Source organism: Euwallacea fornicatus, chromosome 1 (genome assembly GCF_040115645.1).
Source record: "Euwallacea fornicatus isolate EFF26 chromosome 1, ASM4011564v1, whole genome shotgun sequence".
NCBI lineage: Eukaryota > Metazoa > Arthropoda > Insecta > Coleoptera > Curculionidae > Euwallacea > Euwallacea fornicatus.
In genome coordinates, this window is record NC_089541.1 from 7,656,540 (window position 1) to 7,675,668 (window position 19,129).

At 35.6% G+C, this 19,129-nt stretch overlaps 1 protein-coding gene across 11 annotated transcripts in view; it reads right to left on the reverse strand.

Annotated features, from left to right (window-relative positions):
• The window catches only part of cpx (complexin), a 220,394-nt gene that overhangs the window by 71,309 nt on the left and 129,956 nt on the right, over positions 1-19,129 (reverse strand). The window lies entirely within an intron of this gene.

Sequence of the window (19,129 nt, forward strand, 5' to 3'; positions counted from 1 at the left end):
ACTATTAGCGAACTCCGTAGGGGCCCGATATCAATTAGGGACTCCCTGAAGCTCGCAAATAGTCAAGGGAGGGAAATTTGAGTATAATCTCAGCGGTCCATTTTAAAACCTTTTCTTTGCTTCGTGCTTGGGTCACACACTGTCTCCCCAAAGGACATCTCTTGAAAGACGTGTTTGTCATTTGCCCTATTTAGAGTCGGCAATTTCAAGGGTCTAAGAGGGTAGCTGTGTCGATGTTTTTATAATTACCGGAAATAGTTTTATTAATGTAGTTTCGAGGGAAATGTGGGTCCCGTAGCAAATATTATATTTGCTTAATTGAAAAGCGTAGAAAGGGGTAGTTTCCGCACACGGGTACAATTTAAAATAGGAAAGGATCTTTCCGTATCTAGAAAGATGACGTTTTAATTTCCATCCATTGATGATTTTTAATTCTGTTTTTGTTCAATTCCTGTTGTAACGACAATTTTAATATTATCTCTCCCGCATTCTCGAAACAATGCAAATTTTGAAGCTTCAGATATAAAGACCTATATTTTTCAACAGTCCCGATGGGACCCTAACTTGCAGCTATACTCTTTGACCGAAATCACCATGCAGCATGAAAGCAGATTATGGCACCGAACAACGGCAGCTATTTCCCACTACGAAGCTGCCGCTTTCGGGCTTTGGCGTCGTGCCAGCTTTATCCAGACCGATATTGAACCGACCGACAGAGGGAACATTTTAACGTTGTTCGAAAGCAGGGAAATCCGGAAGTCCACACCCCGAAGTTGTTCGGTTTACCAATAGCTATTTAGTAATACTACACTAAACACCCCAGTTATCCCTACGCAGGATCCGATTGGAGTTTCGAGTACCTCTGTAGTTGCTAATTGTTGATTTTACTTTTGGGTCAGTTTCATGCTTTTTAACTTGAAATTTCAGGTTTCATTTGGAAATGTGAAATTCAGTCACTTTGTAACCAGGGGTTAAATTTGAGTGGTTATTGCTGAAAGTTTGATTGGCGCTTAAAACTCTTCTGTGCAAAAAAATTACATCGTTCTATTGGTGGGAAATGACGTGACGGAGAATGAATTGGTTGAATGACGGTTTCGATGGGAAAATATCCGTTAACAAGTTTAAACAAGTCCGCTGGGTAACACTCCAACATCCTATTTACTTCGTTTTTGGTATTGCGTCCATACATAAATTTCGCGCCTTTACGTTTTTTTTTATTCTAAATTTTCCTTTTTCCCAATTTTAGCTACATTTTGGTTTTAGTTAACTACTATTCGGAGACAAAAAATATTTTCAATTGGAAAGTCAGTTTGATTTCGCCACTAGGTCGCATTTGGTAGGAACACAAAGCAGCAATTAATCTAGTCCTGATGGCAAATGGAATTGCTGGCAGCCACTGCTAGTTAATATTTTTTCATTTTCATGTTGGTGGATAAAGGCAGAATGAAATGTACATATGTGAGAAAGAATAATATGTAATATTCGGTACGTACACAGCACCTTTTTCGCTGCTATGCATATAGAGTTTTAATGAGTGCAAGCAGAAGGTAATTAGGCGATTGATGAGTGCGAGGGAGACAGACTATCGTTGTTGACTCGCAAACGGTACGCCCTATCCGAGAACGCATCGCATCACGAAAGGGATTTGTTTTTCAATTGATGCGTTCAAAAATATCATTTCTATCGTGGGGTTTGTAGAAGTAAGACCACATTCAAATTAATCATGGAATTTTTTCTTGAAGAAAGCAACCTGCACGCCTGTAATTTGCATCCTCCAAAATCACATAGAACCGCATACACCCTCGGATCAAGGTGTACTGGTTGCAAGTCAACGACGTTAGCCGATCGTTGATAATGGAAGGGGAATTGATAGTCTGTCTCCCTCGCACTTAGTAATAATCTAATTGCCTTTTACTCGCTCTCACTAAAACTTCATTTACATAGCAGGGAAAAAGATACCATATTACAGTTAGCACTAATACTAATTACGTGTCTATCAGTCTAGGGTGAATGATACTAAATAACTATGTAAAATGTGGTTTTATTAATTTTATGGTAGAATATCTGTATGCGTATACAGAGTGCCAACAAACTTTAAGGACAGACTTTTATTAATAAATAGCAAAATATTCCTGGATCTTCGCAAACGTCTTCTCTCCACAATACGGATTGTGAAAGCGTAAAATAATTTTTCAAAAATTATTTATTTATTTTCCAAAATAGCCCACAGATAGTTTTTAAATTTAATGTCATATTTTAACGTAGCGTGCTACAAAATATGTTACCTTATTAAGTAGAACTAATCATACGCGTCACGTAAGAAACTTAAAGAAAAAGAGCGCATTTTTTTGTAACAAAAATAGAATTTTGATGACGACGGCCACTGAAGAACTTCATGTTAGCTATGGAACGCCTTTTTGTTAAATAATTCTATGTTTGTTATTTTCAACTAAACTCGCTCGTGAAGCAGGTCTTTTTAACGGAGGCGATTTAAAGTAAGAGTCGTCTCTCTTTGAGACTTCCACCCTCCACAGTGACTCGACTAGAAGTAGCTCGATTGAACTGATTATTTTAAAATTAATCTGTGGGGTAGAGGCGGTTTACAGCGAATAAGCGACGCCACCCAATGGGCGACAACGTCTGCTTGGCCGGAAGAGCCCGAGGTTCAATCATTAGCACCTATACATATCAAAATGCCTGCGAGACTTCCGTGCGAGGAGTCGACGGAAACCTCTATAGGACATTCGAACCGGTGTAAAGGAGATCTAGGGGCGCTCAAGCTGCAAAAATATTATCTTTGTATTACATTGTTGAACAAATCGTCATAAAACCCTTTCCCACAGACAAAGATAAACAGATCGGCTTTCCGCAACGGAGTTACAAAACGAAATTTAACTCCGGAGCCGTTTTGCAAACACAAACACTTCCCTTAATCTTGCTGAAACCGAAGAAGTGCCACCGTATTATTTGCCCGAAATAAACGTGAAACTAGGTCTCGGGATAGAACAAAAAAGAAACTTTTTCTCATTCGTGTTTCACCGGTGCCGGCTTTGGCCACGGGCCAAAACCATCCGTGTAGATATTGAACCGTCCTGTCCGAGCGAAGCTTTAGGCACTCCACGTGAACACTAAAATATCAAAAGGGTTGTACGTGTTTTTGCTGGAAAGTACTAATTGGAATGACATACAGTGACTCGCATTAATATTCGGACACTATGGTATTTTTGGAAGTATTAGGTTTGTTACTAACTTATTCTTAACTATCATTATTTATTGCGTAATCTTTGGTTACTACAATGTTTCTAGTATATATAAATACATTTTTGATCTTTTAAATTTAATTATACAGGGTGGGGCACCAAGAGCGGCTCGGGGTATTACGTCCTTGTTAATAATTTGATCGAAAATTGTTTTTAGAGGTGTATGTAGGATCTTGCAAGGTACATTTTAAAAATATTTTCATTTATACAGGGTGTATATAAAAAAAAATACATCTCAAACATATGTTTTTTTAATGGAACACCCTATATTTTATTACATATTTGGAATTATAAGAAGAAAATAGTACAAGTTTGCATAACACACATTGGGTCTAAAACAATCGCTTCTCGAGAAATTTTTGAAAATATAAAAATGCAAGAGTTAAGAAAAAATTGTTTTTGCTAGGTGAAATGAGTTACTTGGCTATTATTTTTTTACTATTACTTCTTAACTACAAACTAGTCTTCAGACTAGAATTAATTATTTACTAAACTGATATACATGTAATGGAACTCGCGAAACAAAACTCGGGAACACTTTAGTAGATTTTATTCCACTCGTTATGACACACACAACACTGAATCGTTACAAAATTAAAGATCTTAGGCTTTAATTGGCATTTAAAATGGAGAGAGTCAAGAGTTAAGGATGCAGGATTTTCAAGATTTCGGGAGCGTCGAGCTATATCAGTCGTATCGTTATTATTAGGAAAAATAGAATAGTATAGAATAGAGAGTAGTACAAGGTTCGGGGTATCTTAAGTACTAAACATGGGGGTCAGTACCCATAGGCGTACTCCGGTTTTAGGCAATAGGCAACATAACCCACAGATGGTAACTTTCCAAATTGTTATATACCTTCTTATCCTCAAATCTGTCATATAACTTATTATCCCACACGACACAAACCTTTCCCAATAATATGGGGTTATCATGAGAATAATTTAGAACAATTGGACTTTCACCAGACTGCCCTTTCGACTATACGAACAATTAACTGCGACCAAAGTCTCAAGTCCCCGGGTGTTTGCCCTTAATAATATAATTTATGTAAGTTGTTCTACACACATATAAGTAGGTTTCAGCCCCAAAAAGGAACATTATAATTTTTCTTCAGACAGAGTGCATAAGTGTTAGACTCTCTTCAAATTCCTTAAAAATAGTTCAGAGAAAAAGCATAGAACCTTAGTATTAAAAATAAAGAGTTGTTAGTGAGTTAACAAAGTCGTCTTAATCCTGACAAATCAACGTCGTGGTGTCGATCACGTATAAAATATCGGCTGGTGTCACAACAAAATTCTTAACCCGTAAAGTCAAGACAATGGTAAGAAAGGATAATTTACAAGGGTGTTGCAGCTGTAGTCTGATTTTGGCAAAAATGAGGATACTTTAGTCTTTTGTCTTGACGAGGAAGAGGAGTGAAAGTTTTTTATGAAGGGTAACCCTTATTGGAAGATAATGGGTTCCCGACATATGGCCATCCTGGACATACCACTAAGGCAGTGGAAATCCATAGGCGTAGCGTAAGGGTACATTACATACAGGGTAAGCAAAAAGAGTGGTCAAATTTTACTCCCTTATAATTTAGCATAAATTTTTTATTTCAAATGGAATATATATGTTGGAGATTTATTAGTCCTTAAGTTTAGAAATGTAAAATTTTAGTTAAGCAATAAGGTTGAAGAGCAGGCTGACAGCTTTATCGTGGAGATAAAGTACTGTCGAACGAGGTCGCTACCACCAAGGGCGAAATCGAGGGGCCATGTGTGCGAGTCTTCGTGGAAAACAGGGACTAGCAGGTACCTCATCCCTCGAATTTGAAGGACTCGCGAGATCTGGAAAACCAGAAACCGAAAGGGACAGGCAGATTAGATTGGCAAGTGACGAGAAGCGCTCGTGTGATAGCGAATTCGTTGGCTTTGCCCTTTTTCTATTCTTGCTATTGAAAGTAAACTAAATACATTGCATCATCATGGAAAACCTTCCTGTTGATGCTCCGACATATACATGTTTATGTATTACTTAGAATCACTAATTAATTCTCTTTCAATTGATACTCTAGTGTTCTACACCTATCTTTTACCGTTTTCCCATAATATGAAATTTTACTAAATGTCGTTTCAGTTAGATGGAGCACCCGCACATTTTCATAGGGCTGCGAGAGAAGTTCTCAACACTATGCTTCCTCGAAGATGAATTGGGCGAAGTGTTCCTCAGTTGTGGCCCGCAAGATCGCCCGATCTTACCAGTATGGATTTTTTTATGTGGGGCTATATTAAAGATGTAGTGTACAATGTACCACCAACAACAAAGGAGGACATGAAACTTCGAATTCAAAATGCATTCAAAGAAATAACACCAGACATGTTATCAAAAGTGAAATTTTCTTTTAAAAAACGTATTCAATTATGTATTGAAAATGATGGCCATCATTTCGAATGTTTACTGTAAATTTTAATTTTTTTGGGAATCTGTTAAACTGTAATAAATACTTTTAAAATTTGTCCTCTATAAATAGCTTTCTTTAATAACCATAGCAACCAATACAAGGCATAACCTGACAAAAACTTGTATTATTTAATGTTATTATTGAAAACTAAATAAAATTTCATATTATGGGAAAACGGTAAAAGATAGGTATAGAACACTATAGTATCCATTGAAAGGGAATTAATTAGTGATTCTAAGTAATACATAAAAATGTATATATTCCATTTGAAATAAGAAAGTTATGCTAAATTATAAGGGAGTAAAATTTGACCACTCTTTTTGCTTACCCTGTATATCAGTTTAGTAAATAATTAATTCTAGTCTGAAGATTAGTTTGTACTTAAGAAGTAATAGTAAAAAAATAATAGCCAAGTAACTCATTTCACCTAGCAAAAACAATTTTTTCTTAACTCTTGCATTTTTATATTTTCAAAAATTTTTCGAGAAGCGATTGTTTTAGACCCAATGTGTGTTATGCAAACTTGTACTATTTTCTTCTTATAATTCCAAATATGTAATAAAATATAGGGTGTTCCATTAAAAAAACATATGTTTGAGATGTATCTTTTTTTATATACACCCTGTATAAATGAAAATATTTTTAAAATGTACCTTGCAAGGTCCTACATACACCTCTAGAAACAATTTTCGATCAAATTATTAATAAGGACGTAATACCCCGAGGCGCTCTTGGTACCCCACCCTGTATACAAAGATATTATCGAACAAAGAACACAAGGCATAATTTTGCTGTCGCAAAAATATTCGGACACATACCAGGAACATAATATTTGTAAACAAAATTTATATAAATAAAAAAACGTATAAACAAATTAATACTTCGTAGGATTGCCTTTATGTTGTATAACTTGTAGCCGTTTTGGCATGTTTTCAATTATTTTTTTAAATGTAATCTTCATGTATGCGTTGCCATTCTTCAATTAATCGTTGTTTTAACTCGTTTTTGGAGTTGACTGGCTTATTATGGACTTTACGGTCTAAAAATTCCCATAGATTTTCTGTGGGGTTAAGAACAGGTGATTGTGCAGGAGAATTTAATTTTTTAGGGCAATTATATAATAAATACTCTTGGACTAAACGCGACATGTTTTGGATCATTATCCCGGTAAAATTAAAAATTGTTCAGCACTTTTTAGTAAATTTCATTTTAAAAGATCCAAGTACACAACTTTATTTAAATTTCCTTCAATAAATGCTAATTTGCCTACTCCTGCAGTTGAGATGCTGCCCCAAACCATCATGCTCCCTCCGCCGTATTTCACAGTAGGCCGGAGATTATTAATTTTTAGCTCTTCATTCTTTTTTCGTCATACCATTTTACGACCATCGGATCCAAAAATATTGAATTTTTTTTCATCAGCAAATATAACGCTTTCCCAGTATGTTTTCTCCTTCACAACGAATTCATGAGCAAAGGCGAGACGTCTCTTGCGATTGACTTCTGATACGTATGGGGCTTTTTTCGGGCTACTCTTCCGTTGTACCCGTCTTCTTTTAATAATCGCCGAACTGTGTCAGGATGTACTTCTTTGCCACTGCATTCCAGTAAATCAGCTGTTAATTTAGAAACACTCAGCCCAGGACTTATTTTAATTTGTTTAATAATTTTACGCTTTCACGCTCATCAATAATTTTCGGGCGTCCTTTTTGCGGAATTGATTCAATTCGATCTTCTTGAACAAATCTTCTAATTATATCACCAACTGTACTTTTACTTATACTTAACAAATTACCGATTTCTCCATACGATCTGCCTTTAGCGTGATGAAAAATAATCAATTGTCGTATGTCAAAAGAAATATTTTTGCCTTTTCGCTTGGTAATTTGAATTTTAGTAAGTAATAAGTTCGCCTTCAAACCCCTTTGCACACAACTAACAAGAAAATTGAGTCTGACGTATCTCTAATCTTTTACAATCATAAAACACTCTGTATGCAGTGTTTTTCTATTATTTTTTACCTGCACTGCATCGCACCGCATTCCGTGTCCGAATATTTTTGCGATAGTAAAATTATTCCTTGTTTTCTTTGTTCTATAGTATCTTTGTATACAGGGTGAGTCGGGAGGATCGTGCCAAACTTCAGGAGCGTGTTGTACATGAAAAATAAATGTAAAAAAACTCAAATGTTATTATCCGATTTTCGTTTGCTTACAAGTTATAGCGTAAATAAAATTAAAAACATTTATAAATTTCATAAGAAATTCCATAAATTAACATTTGGATATCATAGTAAATGTTCAAAAATGTTGCCATTAACTTCTAAACATTTTCGGCTTCGTCTATGAAGAGCATTCGTTGCGCTCCTGAATGTTTCATGTCTTTTTTTGATAGCAGCTACAGCATTTCTAATGCGTTGAACTAGTGCATCTTGAGTGTCCACTTTTACTCTGTACACTTCAGTTTTAAACCAACCCCACAAACAATAGTCTAGTGGTGTGAGGTCTGGAGACCTTGGAGGCCAACTAATAGGGCCACCACGACTAATCCAACGTCCAGGAAAGGTACGTTTATGGTAAATATAATCCTAGTTAAAAAATTTTATTTACGCTATAACTTGTAAACAAACGAAAATCGGATAACAACATTTGAATTTTTTTACATTTATTTTTCATGTACAACACGCTCCTGAAGTTTGGCACGATCCTCCCGACTCACCTTGTATACAGTATATCAAATTGAAACTCGTACACCTAAACATTTTCGAATAACTGAGAGTTTTTGTGAAATAACAATCCTTGTACATTTTTCTTAGTCGTACTTGGAGACGAATGGCTAAAGTAAAATGTTCTTAACATAAAATGCTTGAAAAAACATGTAGTTTGTAGGGGAAAATTAAATATCTTTATTTTTTGATAGTTAAACTTAAACTCGTACACTAATATAAAAATAACAGAATAACTCAATAATTAGAAATTAATATTTGGTTGGTAATCCTTTATTACTAATTTCATCCCTTAAACGTCGAGGCATGGATTCCACTAACTTTTGGCAATATTCAGGTTTTATATTTGCCGATTCTTCCTGAAAAGCCGCTTTTAATTCGTTAATGTTAGAGATTTGATGACCCCTAATCGCAACTTTTAAGTTGTGCCATAAATGTTCAATCACATCGAGATCTGGACTTTGTGGAGGAGTTTCCATAACTTTTGGGCAGTTATATAACAACCAAGTCTTAATTTTCATCGCCTTGTGTTTGGGATCGTTATCTTGATAAAAGATAAAACGTTCTCCAACTCCCAATTTTGTAGCACTTTGCTTCAGATTTTGTTTTAAGATGTCAAGATACATATTTTGATTCATGATACCATTAATGAAGTGCAAGTTACCAGAGCCTTTGGAAGACATGCACCCCCATACCATCAGAGAACCCCCACCGTGTTTAATGGTCGCTCGTAAATTCTTGGATTTTAGTGCTTCGTTGGGTTTTCTCCACACTATTTACTCCGTCAGAACCAAAAATATTGAACTTGCTCTCGTCTGCAAATATCACATTGTTCCAAAATGATACATCTTTATCTCGGTGTTCTTCAGCAAATTGAAGACGTTTGATTTTGTCCTGTTTGATCTTGCTTATGTACGCTTTCTTTCGTGCAATCTTACCATGGAAGTTATTTATATTCAATAAATTTCTAATTGTTTGGGGATTAGCTTTCTTCTTTAATTCTACTTCTACCATTTTCGCTAACTTAGGGGCTGATAGTTTGGGATTTTCCGCAACTTTCCTTAGAATCTAACGCTCGTCGTATATATTTAAAAAAATGTTTGAAGCAATTTTTACTTTATTTTTTATACGATGGCCATCATTATAACGTGTTATAATGCCTTGTACAGTGGTGTAGGGTCTGTTAAGAATTTTTGCAATTTCCCGGTAAGATTTTCCATGTTTATGATGATGAATCGCTAACTCTCTCTCTGCTAAACTTATTTGGCCCCTCTGACGTCCCATTGATGCGAAAAATTGAAAAAAGTATTATGGAAACACTTAACACAGATAAATTTTTCACGATAGTAAATTTTTGTAAAATTTGGAGCTATTCAACAGAAGCAAGAAATATTTAATGTCTACGAATCATCACTGTACGAGTTTCAATTTGACTATCAAAATATTGAAAAAAATTGTTATTTTACAAAATACTTTACCACAAGAGTTTGTAACAAAAAACGTTTTATCCGGGACCATTCTTCGCAAAATATATAAAGTTAATGTTGAAAAGATATTTATTTAAGAAAAAATGCAACATATTAGAAAATTTTGAGGTGTTTGGTTTCAATTTGACATACTGTAATTAAATTTAAAAGATCAAAAATGTATTTATATATACTAGAAACATTGTAGTAACCAAAGATTACGCAATAAATAATGTTAGTTAAGAATAAGTTAGCAAAAAACCTAATACTTCCAAAAATACCATAGTGTCCGAATATTAATGCGAGTCACTGTATTTACAACTAGATTTCTGTGCAATTTAGATTACTTATGTAGCATCGGGTGTTTTTGATGCTACTTAAGATATATGATGTTGGTTATATCTTCGTAATGAAATCACAGGTCAGAGAGAAGGTATACAAGTTTACGTTTATTAACACGGAATATACAGACTAATGAATGTAATGAGCGCGGACACGACGACTGCGTTACAATGACCGACCGTATCCCAAAAACAAGGGCAAGAAAAAGAGAGCCCTCCTTGCCTTGTCCATCCTTAAGTACCAACACCCATGGTGATAAACCATGGGCGTACCTTGACCAGGGTGCCATCTGCACCATTTGCCGCATCAAACCGTGGCGTCTTAACCGGGAATTGGAACTGCAGCTGTGAGACCGACAAGGTCTATTGCGGGCAATTCTAGCACCGACAAAGCTCACTATATGCAGCTCCAATGCCGACCAGGTTTATTGCGGGGATTTCCAACATCGACAAGGCATGGCATGGGAAATTCTCATGCTCTGGCCAATGCCTACCAGTGCCGTGCCTCAAGGGGTATTTCTAACTTAAAAGTAATTCCTACTGCCTAACCCTTATCGAACTTACACTTAACGCATATTTTCAAAATGACTAGACACGAAACTAAAGCGCAGGGTTAGTTACGTAACCCTACACTTATAATTTTTTTTACATGGAGGGACGATTAAAAATTATATTGAAACTGGAAGAATGACCTAAACATCAAGAAAATAACAGTTTTTCTTGTACTCGCATATGGTACGTTTCAGGCCTAATTGGAGCCGACTCAGAAGCTAAACCAGACCAAAAATTGCATGTCACATTGAGTTTTATCACCCTCGAATATCCTACATGCTTCCACAGTTCGCCTCCATAATTCATAAAAAATTCCCTCGTATATCACTTAGACTAATATTTGCTGTCCCAACTAAAGGGGATTGCCAAAACGACGTCTTTGGGTTTTGTCCAAAGAAATCTCGCTTTCTTTTGCCCTCAGCTATTTTATTGAATATTTTCAAAAATAAGTAGGTGAAACTCAACCTTTTCTTATTGAATTTTGCGAATCTGTATAGTCACGTTAGCACCTTCGTCACCAGGGCAGAAACACCAATTGGTCTTTATCCTATTTCGTTGCACAAAGTTGCGACATTTTGATTTTCGGCCTTCATCATCAACTTTGTTCTTCCTTATTGGCGCCATTTTAAATTTTAATATTTGCGAATTTGGTTTGGTTTTCCTCACTACGATGTTGTATCGAATGTTAAGTTTTAGTCTTGCAGCTTGGTTCAAATATCAGTAATATCGTTTTTATAAAGGGTGCTTATTGGCTAGAACCAGTGGATATGAGTCGGGATCACAATAATATTTTAGGTACGTTATTTTGGACTTAAATTTGAATCAAATGAAACTGAAGGGGATTGGCAAAACAACGTATTTAACCCTTGTTGGTTGGTAGACGTTTAAAATGATGTTTCCACCAAAATGAGAATATATGGCCTGCGATTAGGTGAAAGGCAATATTGCCTTGTTTCAGCAATTGTGGGGTATACTGCCGCCATTTTTCAGAAAGCCACGCAATATCTGCCTTTATTTACCAACAGAAACATTTCTCTTATAATCTTGTATCCTCTGTTAAGAATCCATGACAGCTCTTTGCGTTTAACAAGGGGTCAGTTCGTGGTGCATTGAAATAGAAAAACATATCTAGAGACTTCTTCAGGTCTTCGTAACAAAAACACATTGAATCTATAATAACCTATGCCGTTTTTGAATTATTATTTACGCTTTGTCGTAAGTGTTTTTCCCGCAGAAAGCAGAAAGGCCAAATGAGCGAAAACCTTTTCCTCTGGAAATAAGGATTATACATACATATATAGAATGCTGTGTTAAGGGCACTTCTACAAAGCTTCAGATTTGTTGGACATTAAAGACGTTAAACCTATTTTCATTCGAGCTAAAACCCACTTACTTGGGTAAGTGGACCGCGATTCTTACTTCATTACATATTTCTTTTCGAACTTCAATTGTGGTTTTGAAATAGTAATTCTAGGACGGTAAATACAGAACTTTCTGAAGAGAAATCATTAAATACACATTCATATGCGAGATAGCCATGCTTGGATGGAAATTACTTCCAGTTTAAAGTGGTTAACTGCGTAATACGGGGTTGAAATTGTTTGATTTCTATATCAGCACACTCAATTTTCAGCATAAATTTTAGGAACAACTTGTCTGTAAACTATGAAATTGGATGATAATTTGAGTTTATCTTTTTGGGTTTTCAACTCCATCAAATTGCTTTGGACTTTCAACGTCGTGCTTTCAAATAACGGTCTTGTTTACGGAAGGTTTATAAGCTCAAAAGCTCTAATTTTCATAGGATAGACAAATTTCATAAAAATTCTTCCAATTAATTTAACCTGCTATGTAACATTCAAATTTCAAAAATGTTCAGGCTAGGTCCTTTCACCGAAATTCCAACTCCTTCATTTCAATAGGAAATGAAGGAACTTATCTCTGATTTCACTTTTCTCTTGTCTCTGCAGATGTACTTCGGGCTTTTTTAGTAAGTTGAAACTGTATTGGAGTATAGCTTTCTTTATTAAGTTTTATAAGTTACGATATTTCTCATTTCAGCAAAATATGTGGAAGCTTTATGATATGTGAAAAACTTATTTTTTTCCTACTGCTGAAATTTGCTTGAGAATCTGTGGATTTTATTCAGGCTTCTTTTACGGCTAGTTTGAATTGCTTCGAATTATTTCATTTTTCAAAATTTCCTCGATAGTTTCCTTTAACGAAACTTTTAATGAGTAAATTTACAGGAATATCAGAAAAATAGATTCTTTTGGCTTGATTTTTAATGAAAATTGCTCTTTAATTGAGATAAAAAAATGCCCTATTTTCCATATTTATTATGAGATTTCGAAACGTATAAAATTCAAAGTCGAGTTTACAAATCCGGCTATAACTTCAGTGCATACGTTTTATTTCTTTTTTACCTTTTTGAAAACTTTTATAACTCGTTCAACATTCGAACAGAGCAACTGAAGTTGGCAATTCACACTTCTGATATATTTTTACTGATTTCAAATTAGTTTTCATTAGCATGTTTCATACCATTTCACTCCCGTCATGAGCCCGAAAATTAACGAATCGCTCCTGAAGCAAAACGAGATTGAACACAGGTTTGCTCGGTAACACTCAAAACGTCTTCAGAGCATTTTCAGTTTGCATGGAAACGTAGTAATCAATAATTGGAGAAAATTGCCCTCGCCCAATGGGATTTACTAAGACACTGAAAATTTACAATTATTGAGTTTCATTATTTGTGCTCTAAAGTCGACAATGAGGGCTGACGCCAGTAGAAGTGGGTTAACACGAGGGTGAAGATACTTTTAGGATTACTGTTGCATCGTTTATGGCTCTGTAGAGGGAGGATGTGTGGATTTTATTTATAAGTTGGAAGAATTGCGTGATTTTTTAAATATTTAGTTATGTGAGATATATAAGGCGTCTCTGAACATTCCATAAATTTAAATAAATATTCTAAGTCCCAAAACATGGCAAAAATTTCATATAAAAATATATCGCAAGGTGCTTCGTTTTCGATATACAGGGTGTAAATGGTTGGTTTCTGAGGATGGTGTTTTTTTAATTTTTACGAAACGTTTTAAGGTAAATTAATGAAATTTTGTACTTTATTGTAACTTTTTGTGTTCTTTTTGTGTCTCTATGAAGAAAATGTCACATTTTTCTAGGGCCAGGCAATATAACGGGACAAGGCTTAGAAAGTACCTAAACTTTTTTGTACTTAATTTTAATGATAATTTTATAAGAAAAATGTTAAACTTGAAACATTTTTCATAAAAAAAAGTACTTTAGTTGAAGTAGAAATCTCCAACAGTTTTAGAGATAATTGAGGTTTAACAAATCGGTGTAATAAAAAAACGAATAAAAAATAGTTTTAAACCTGTAGTTGGTAAGTATCTTTGTTGATACAGCAGTTGCTGATAGTAACGAGCATAGTATCCGTTTATTTAATAAATCTTAATTTTTTGGCAAACTTTTGGAGACTACATAAAAACCTTCAAATTTAATATTTTTCCTATAAAATCGTTAACAAAGTTTAGTGCAAAAAAGTTTAGGTACTTTTTAAGTACCACACTTCAGTATTGCCAACTCCTGGAACAATATTACAGTTCCTTTATAAACACTCAGAAAAAGCACAAAAAGATATAATAAAATACAAAGTATCATTAATTTATCTTGAAATATTGCAAAACTATTAATAGAAAACCATTTTTGGCCACCAACCTTTCACAATCTGTATATCGAAAAAAAGCACCTTTCGATATTTGTTTCTATGACTTTTTCGTCATGTTTTAGGATCGAGAATACGTGGGTGAATTGATAGCACTATGTTCGGAGACGTTTTGTAGAACTGACAACAGCGTGCAATTCCACCTCTAAAATCACCCTTACTGACGTGTGAGGCATTATTCCCTAAAAAATAAAATAAATAAAAAAGTATATTTAGTCAAGGGAGAAAATCTCCATTTTCAATTTCGGAGAATATTCCTCCGTCCTCTGCATTGGACATGGTCTAAGTTAACATAATAGAATTAAGAGTGCTCCCAGGAAGTTAAAACCGCAGAAACTGGCCTTTCTGGGGAGAAATAGTCGGATAAAGATATCAGATGTCTACGGTCAATAATGGAAACTAACGGCTGATGAGATCTTAGTACCTGAACGTGCAAGCGAGGGTTGAGGGGGGGATTGCAGTAAAAGTACAAACTTGAAAATTGGATTCCTTTCTGCGTCAGTGAGTGCATTAGAGCTCTATAAAACCTGATGGAGGTTTTCTTCGACACTTGCTCCAGCAAAACTTCCACGGCAATTAATATTTTTCTTGCTGCCACACCTTCATCACTGTCAAAATTTCACTTGTTTTTTCCATTTCAGCCCCCGACCGAATCGCGCTCCACGCTGTGATATGGTTCGGAATGAAACAACGTTACATGAGCTCGCACCGGAAAAATATGGCTAGAATTTGAGTTATTGCCCGGGTGCAATTTATTATCCTCTCAGCTGAAAATCCTGATTAATTATTGTTGACACCACTTTTTATAATGTGCGGTTTCAATACTGGGGCAACACGAATAAATCTTAAACCCGGCAGGTGACACGATTTTTCAATAATCGATGCTGCGCCTCTTTGACTTTGTGCCAAGATCCAGATCCATCATCTTAAGAAGTCATTCTTTCACATCCATTACACTGATATTCTTTCCTTCCTCTTTGTATTTCTGCAGGCGACATTTTTATGTAACAATAACAAGCATGTTCTGGATAAAAGTTGAAATTTAAAACAGGAAGCAGATATGTGCGTTACTAACAAAGCATAGTTTTGTTCGTTTTGTATACATAAATATTTGCCTGCTTAATATTACTGGCATGTTCATAGGGCTGACTTTAAAGAGGGCTGCAGAGAAACGTGAAATACGGTAGAACACATATTGGATGCAGCTATATCCGCCAATCCATTACTATATGGAGGAAAACTATTGAGTTTGTTTTAGATAGATGCGCATCTTGCACCATAAAATAGATTGTCGTAGGGACACAAAATTGATTCATGATATGTTTCAACTTCAGGTAAACTTAGAGTTTATCTCATTAATTATCTTTTAGAACAAACACTCGAACTCCCTTAGCAAAACCGCTTTACCGGCAAAGCCAAAGGGCCGTTATCTAACACAAAATCCCTTGTATTCCCTGAGAAACGTTCACGTCAACGACATTAAGACATAACGATATCAGCACAGCCTCTCTTTGCGGAACAGATCCATTTTTAGATATACTCCTCAGGTGACGTATCCACAATGTGCCGCTCTATTCTTGCTCGGAACTTAAATTGCTCTAACAACGGAGATGACTTTATCAGTTTCCTTCCCATTGTGTCGCGTTTGCAAAAAATAGAGACATGCCACGAATATTTATCTTTTCAGCCTCTCGAGGTTCTGGAGATGGGAGTTACTGGGTATAGGGTTGAATTGTTTGTCAAAGAACTGTTGCCCTAACTCGTGGGGGAGTACGCTTAGCTGAAACAAGAAAATGACGGTTTTGGCAGTAGCAAGGGCTCAACATCGTCGTTTAACAATTAATTATCCCTAATTGTCGAAGGTCGTGGGCAATATTTTTGGATATTCAAATACATTTGCAACTAATTCCAGTTTTTACAATGCATAGCTCAACTCATTTTTAATCGGAAACACGGGTATGATTAATCCGTTTTTTCCAATAGCAGATGGCTCTTCTAACTCGGATCTCGTAACAAATTTTGTGGATTTCAATCAGGTTTTTTCAATTCACGTTTTCACAAATCGGTTATCGGCATTTCTAGGAGGGTTTGTTTAACCACACTTTAGCATTTTCTAAATTGCATTATCTCAGTTTTCATATTGCACCATTTATCAGAATTTCGGGAGACGTTTGGGTGGTCTTAGTTTCAGAGTCTTCAGTTGGCTTCGATCTCTTTTCCGTTTAATATCTCGCAAAAAGTGGTTTCCGTTAAAAAATTCGGGACACCGTCTTCTGTAAGTTAAGGTATTCTAAGCTAGGATGCAACGCTTTACGAAATCTACCATTTCATTGGGAAACGAAGACGCCCGATGTGAAATACATAGATTTTTTTCTGATGTAAAATTTGAAAGATAGCTGCGCATTCCATTTTACATTAATGAAAAGCTCTGACACATTTTACTTATCGAAACTGGTAGGCCAGCTTCCTCCACCGAAACTTCTAGATTTACAAGTCAAGAGCACAATCAAATTTTACGTTTTGTGGTTTCTTCTAATGGCCCCAATTATCGTATATTCTCGTACGACTCGGCTGATTTCATTTAAGTTCGTTAATAGTCAGTCCCTTGGAAATTTGTCCTCTGACTTGACCTGAGTACACCTTAATTATGCAGGCTTTAGCATAATCCACGTAAAGATGATAAAGTGTTCTCCGGAATTAAATATAACTAAATTATATTTTCCAGACAGTTACCCTCGGCAGGCCGCTCTGCTGAGGGCAACGAATGCAAATTTCCTGGCGATTGTCCAAAAAGCGTTTTGATTGTGGAACTATCCAAAGTTCACAGAACAATTAGGGTCAGGAATATCCCTGCCGTTCGCATTTGGGGAATTAAATCGATACATGATAAAACTCCAGGATCTACTGCATTAAAATCGATTCGCATATCAGATATCCATATACTATTCCAATTCAAATCATATATCACTTCAATGACAATAGCACCAACAGAGCCAGCAAATCCCTTTGAATCCCTCAAAAGAACACCATAAATTTCCGAGTGTCGCCTTCAAAGTAATTGCTATGCAACTCCACGTTCCAGAGCCAAGACATTCTTTTAAAGTGTCAACTTATCTGGACCGCAAAGGCGACAAGCATCATGGTTTGTTTGGTTATAGAATGTTCAACGAAGTGCACCAATCGATCGTAACAATTTCCTTATCGCTGGAACGGGATATGTTTGCCCTGATTGCTTACCTACCTCAGAAAATCTGCAAAGAAACCAATCCCTACATTTTATAAACTTCATTCTCCAACGTCAATGCCTTGCAAAATAATACCCTGATTGTAAGCATCTGTACCGAAAGGGTCGAATTTCCTATCCATCATTACTCTTTGCCGTATTCTTCCTGGAAATTGGAAAATAATCATCTTTCAGCTGACTTCAACTTTTTTTCAAATTCGCTGAGAACGCATTCGAATAATTTTCTACATCAATGAGCTGAAGCTATTATAGGATATTTATAAGGAAATATATAGAGCCCTCAACTATCAGCATATCTAACATGAACAGGCGGCAAATTACACAGTTGGTTGACGATGAAATGCCCAAGCACTGGACCGAACACTATGACACTTTCCAGGTCATTGGTCATTTAAGTTGGCGCACTTGAGGTGGTAGATGCCACTGTTAGAGAGAGATAAGAATGAGTTGTGTAGCTCTATGCTGGGTTTATTTTTCACTTTTATTGCGATTTGTTGCTTTTGATATTCATGTGAGGCTTACTGAGCTCGATTTAGCCGCGCGCGGCCCTGAAAACGGGGGTACTTCAATTTATTGCTGTAATTTTACAGTTCAAGAAACACTTTTTGGGTTATAGGTTGAAACGAAGATACGTGTAAAAAATATTACGGCCACTTCATTGAACGCTCCATCCTGTGATGAAAGGGGCGCTTTTCCGCCTCCGCGTAGAAAAAAGATTTTTTCCGAAATAAATAAGTAAAACCCCGACAAATGGGTAAAAAGCCCCATGAGACGAGCCACGAGGCGAAAAAGAAATATTAATATTGTTCCTCTCTTAATAACGCATTCACTTAGCGTACGTGCACCATTTTAATAAAACTCAACCTGTATACGAGGCGTTTCTTAATGGATGTTAAAAAATGAAATGGGTGAATCATTAGCTTATTTTAATATAAAAATTTCATATAAAGGCATGTCCTAAACTGCTTCCATTTTGATTTACAGGGTATTAGGTTTCTTTATTTCCAATGCTCATCAGTTTCTCTTTATTTATAAAGATAATTCAATCAAAATTGGTGGTAACAATCATTTTAGCATTACCAACAAACTGAAATAAAAATTATTTAAAATACTTTACAGGGCATTGCTTTTTCGTGGTCGCTCCCAATATTTTACATCAGAATTTTTTTCATTAAATTTTTAGATTTTATTCGTGAACTTCATTTAATCCCTTATATCTTTTATCAACTTTTTCCCTCTTCAGTTTTTCTATTACGAATAATAGTAGAGGTGTTTGCAAAAATGAAAACTACTAATTTGAATTATTGCTGAAAATTTCCTTCTATCAAACGACGAGATTCTACC